This window comes from Plutella xylostella, chromosome 4 (assembly GCF_932276165.1).
Source record: "Plutella xylostella chromosome 4, ilPluXylo3.1, whole genome shotgun sequence".
In the NCBI taxonomy this organism is placed as follows: domain Eukaryota; kingdom Metazoa; phylum Arthropoda; class Insecta; order Lepidoptera; family Plutellidae; genus Plutella; species Plutella xylostella.
The window spans coordinates 1,943,967-1,949,444 of record NC_063984.1 but is presented as its reverse complement, the minus strand read 5'-3'; the positions used below and the strand labels follow the sequence as shown (position 1 = coordinate 1,949,444).

The following is a 5,478-nucleotide window of genomic DNA, read 5'->3' as shown; positions in this document are numbered from 1 at the left end:
GTTTAGGACACAAAACTTATAAACTGATCATAGTTTCTTACAATATAGGATACAATATAGTAGCAGATGGTGGAAATTTACTCCATTTCATTCCATTCCGGTACTTGTAGCTGATCAAAACTCATGATTATGATGGTGATTTCACATCACATCATCTTCGTCCAAATCTTCTACATAATGTTCACTCTCCGATAAATGAGAATTATCGGAAAGAATTAACGGTACCATAGGACCTTCTTCATCGCTTTCCGTCAAGTTATCACTATTTTCCTCGTCTTCCATAAGCCATCTCCGAATTTGACCTTCGTTCACCGCCATTATTACCTAAAATGATTCCAATTATTTTTTAGTGTTATTAGCCCAAAATAGAACTAACAAAGTAAAAAAAACGTAGAAGTAATATGATACTACATTTCATATAAACGTAAATGTGCATAAAAAACTATAAAATCCAAGAAATAAAACAGAAAACCAGAAAAAAAGACTTACCTAGAACGGTCGCGCGGGCTACATACGTAGCCCAGCAACTTTAGCAACGGTGTTCCTCAGGTCCCCGTGTGCCGGGACAGTGGGCACGCTGCTGGGTCACGCGGGGGTTCGTGAAGAAGGAATACACGGGGGGACAGAGCGCTAGTGCCGTGCGTTCCAGATATTTACAACAAAATTATACCCTGGTCTACACCTGTAGCCCACGCGCCCACTCTAGTGTTAAATATCGGGGACACGACGCCCCGTCTTGTTTCCCTGTTTAGCCTTTTTGTTGCAAAAATGTTGTTAATTTCGCTATTGTTCTTTGCTAACCTCGTTTCAGGGAACTCGGGTGATGGAGACGCCTTTTGTAAGACTTGTCTGGGTGGATTTTGGTGGTTTCCGTTATGCTGGGTTTGGTACGGAGTTTGCTTGGTCCTAGATACTGTCCTGATGCTGCAAGTAACGTGATTCAACGTGGTAACATGAGGTAAGCCCCTAAGCGTCCACCTTTCTGTATCGTATGCAACGGTAGCTTCACATTCAGTATTCTTTGTATAGAAATTCACACAAGATCGTCTACTTCATTGCCATTGCCGATATGTAGCTTTCCGCATCCAATCATTACCTTTCGCAAGTCGTCACCCCAGCTAGGCCGAGGGCGTCCTACACTACCTTTGCCTTATCGTGGTCTCCACTCCAGAACACGGTTATCAATTATCGGTTCATCGACAGATGAGACCAGCTCACTGTCACTTAAGCATTGTAACCTACACGTCCAGACCTTCATGAGTAAACTCGCTAACACCATTGGGAGCGGCAGCGTGGTGAGAAATGGCCCAAGCTTAGAAACTGTGCTAAGTAGGCATTTAGACTAATGCATATTTTAATAAATGGCGAGAAATGGTGAAAGGCTGCGCAATCCTTTTCAAGTCTAGGTTAGTGGAGCTACATCATTATATAGTAGTACTAGAAAATCCTGTGTTAATATGACTTAGGTAGGTACTAAGTGCCGATATTACAACGTGTGGATATTTGAAATCTGAGGGATACAAAATAAGATGCCAGTGTCACTGTTTTAAACGGTTCTACCTTTATTGGCCTAAGATTTATTTGCCTAATCTCATATTGCATAGTAACGTTTGGTCAAAGTCTCGTTTCGCCGAAAATCGTATGGCATAAATCTCTTTTAGTAAAAAGTTATTTCGCATAATTTTGTTTATCCTAATAATGGTATGGCCAAATCTTGAATAGCCTAATAATGCTATGGTATAGGTTATACAAAGTAATAATATTCGTTTGGCGTTAACTTTGATGGGCGTCTGTCTACATAGCGCAAACTGGTGCTTTGTATTGTGGCCGCTATGTGGGAAACGCTTCGCTCCGCTTCGCTGCGCTCCGCTTTGCTTTTGACGATAATGTGCACCTAACACGCTCCTCCTCGCTTTGCTCGTCGTCGCACCTATCTTTAGGTTTAGATCCCATGGGGTTTAATGGCGTTTGTAATCATTATAATGGTTATTCACTTTCGATATTTTGATCATTCAATATCGTGATTTTCGGGATGTAGGAGAAAAATACCACAATTTGTACATTTACAACAAACTGAATATAGTATTTATTAAGATAATATTAGGAGAAACAAGATTATACCAATACGAACAATTTGAGCAAACGAGACTTAGGTGTTTCAAGTTTGTGCCAAAAGAATTTTAGACAAAACGAGTCTTATGCCACATAAGTCTTGACGAAGTGATGATTCTACCAAAAAAGTTTAGACCTTACGAGTTATGCGAAACGAGTTTAGGGCAATAAAGATTCGGCGAGATGAGGGGAACCCGTTTTAAACATAACCGTAAATATAAAATAAAATAAATATAAATATGTGGGGACATCTTCACACACGGCCATCCGACCCCAAGCTAGGCAGAGCCTGTGTTATGGGTATCGGACAGCTGATATATCTACACAAACACATAGATAGATACATATTAAATATAAATATCAACACCCAAGACCCGAGTACAAATATTTGTCTTTAAAAAAATATCTGCCCCAGCCGGGAATCGAACCCGGGACCTTCGGCACAGCAGTCAGGGCCACTAACCTCTACGACATTCGACCGTCAATATTTTATTATTCCAACACATAGGTTAGGTAGGTCTTCTGGCAAGGGACCCAGACCATCGTGGTAGCGGGTAGTGGGCGTTCTAATTTATTTATCCAACACCTTAATTTTTTCTTTATTCATCAGGTAATCCTAAGCTTAGCATAATAATCAAATCATCCGGTAAGACACTGCAGGGTGCCCAAGTTTGGGGAAATTTCACTTCTTATTAACTAAGTTAATACCTTCTCCTTCATACGGTAACTTGGTAAGATTTAGGGGCAAATTGTTCGTGTAGGATGATAATTTGATTGCTGTTTATGTGCCTGTATGTTTATTGCCTTATTTTGTAAGTATGATTGTGTCTTTTGTGAGTTTTTTGTCGCGCATTAAGATTTTATGGTGGTAATATTGGGATTAGAATTCTCGTTGGTGTGTAATTTAATTGGTTTATATGCTCAATATTATTTATACAGACAAATCGTAGTGCAAATTTATCATCAAACTACCTACATATTAAACTCTACATATTAAAAAAGTTGGAAATTTTATATTTTATGAAAAGCCTATTTTATTTTCAAGTGTTACACCCGTTTATACGAGTTTTGTACAACAAACGTCTTGCACAATACACCAATCAATATTAAACTAAATTCTTTGAAAATCTGGACGAAACAGTTGTTAAGAATTCCTTACAAAGTGGTGCCAGTGTTTACTTCAGGTTGAATTCCTGAAATCTTTGAATTATGTAACTTTCAGGGAGGTTTACTCTACTTTGCAGCTTGTACCTACCTAGGGATCTTTTTCTTCTTTATCTTTGAGGTAGAGGTAGTAACCTATTCGAACTCTGTTCCTTCAAAAAAACTTGTCCTAAATACGAGTTTGGTACTCTATGACATCCAAGTAAGCACTAAGAAATGCACTAAAAATAACGGGTAACACAGCCTATAAAAGACGTTCACTTCTTGTTTACATTCTAAAGAAAATATAAAACATAAACATGATAATTAGAACTAATGAATTAATTGGGTTCCATACCCTTCTAATGCAAGTACTTATTCGATATCGACATTTCGTATACGATTTTTTATTACATACATGAATTCACCTGCAGTATGATTCATATTGTTTTACTAGGACGTTATTAAGGATGGTATCAACACAATTTTGTTGTTGATTGAATATCTACTGTATGTGAGGAAATTTGCTTGCCTTAGTTTATTAGAAATGTATGATATTTTATAATGCAGGTGCTGTATTGTGTAGGGTGACCACACAAAAGCGCCAGCTACAGATTTTTCCCTTGCACAAAACTTATAAATAATCCAATTAAAATTTACCGCTCACAACATTTTTCAAAGGATTTCTTACTTACAAAGAAACGCGTTGGCGATAGACTTGCTTTAAAAAACACACTAAACAGTTATTCCATGCAATATTTTCAAAAAGCCAACCGCTTAAGTATTTTTCTGTTCCAAATTTTTTACACAAAACATTTAAATGGAGTTACAATTTTAAAAGACGTCTCTTTTATAATGAAATGCACGAAAGTAGACATTATTCTTTAAGAGTGCCGTTTTAAAGCTGGGTGTCCCGCGTCGCAAAGGCTTTACTTTGCTAAATATTATAAAAATGTTCGTTATATTCCACTGGAAGCCCTCACCGGGCGCCTCAAAGGGTGAATCTGGTTAAAGTTAATGAATGTCCCGCCCAAATTAGGCACTAACATTGCCACCTTAGTACCTAGGAGGGAATAATTTAAGTTGAAGTCTTCCAGGGTGGATTTTTGAACCTTGATAGTAGTTATGTATAAAAATAAATGGAACTATAGTATCAGTGGACTTCTAGTCGGCAGATTATACAAAAAAAAATAGAATTGTATATACATCGTGTTGCAAAAGTGATACAGTAAGCTAAAGAGTGTAAGAACATAATACCTTGAAACTTCAGACAATCTAATAACAAAGACCGTGGTTTATCAGCAGAATACTAGTTGGTAGGTAAATACCAAGCACATTTTTTTATTTACCACAGCCCAACCCTTAAAAACACAGCTATACCTATTTTTTTCATATACATAGAAAAGGGAAGTAAACACAGGTAAACTTTTTCACTAACTCACTCACTCGTTCACTGACTCGCCGAGTCATTCAAATATACTTACATAGTATATGATGTGGTTCTACTAACTCCGTATAAAGCTGTGTTTCAATTAAAATACAACTTGTACCTTTGAGGGTCTCAGTAACTGCATGTTATTGCGCGCAGTTCAGAATAGGATACACAATGACATGTATTGTGTGAGATTGCGTTACTGCGGAGATAATAGCGAGTGTTGAGATATTCTCCGCTTGAAACCTGCCCTATTTATTAAGTTACCTAAAAAAATTGAAATATCTGGGGGCACGGCAGTGCTGGGGGCACTGCCGTGCCCCAATTTTAGCCTATGTTCTTTCCCACGGTCTAGATCGTATGTATACCAAATTTCATTCAAATCCGTTCAGTAGTTTTGGCGTGAAAGAGTAACAGACAGACAGGCACAGTTACTTTTGAATCGGGGGCACGGCAGTGCCCCCACCAAGTCGAGCAAAAAAGCGGCACGGCCGTACCATCCTTTTCTCGAAGCAACTCAGGCCATTTTCGACCCCCTGTAACTTCGTTGTGGATAAAACTAGATGACTGAATTTTCACTAACCATGCAGGCATTGTAAAGACACGGTATACGAGGGGAGGTCCAAAAGTTCGCGGAATGGAAGTGAAGGGAGGGGGATACCTGTGCTCGTTATATACCATACTAATCAGCAACTAATTACGAGTATATAAGCCAAATTTAAACCCTTTACATTCATTAACCGCTGAACTATCACCCCGACAACGACTTAAACCGGAAATAAACTGCAACA

At 38.4% G+C, this 5,478-nt stretch overlaps 1 long non-coding RNA gene across 1 annotated transcript; it reads right to left on the bottom strand.

Moving 5' to 3' along the window:
• Positions 1-250: 250 nt before the first annotated feature.
• LOC125490991 lies at positions 251-563 on the bottom strand. Its single transcript, XR_007268041.1, has 2 exons — positions 490-563; positions 251-324 (listed from the first exon to the last, which is right to left on the bottom strand). It is a non-coding gene; the product is annotated as an uncharacterized LOC125490991 (long non-coding RNA).
• Positions 564-5,478: the final 4,915 nt, after the last annotated feature.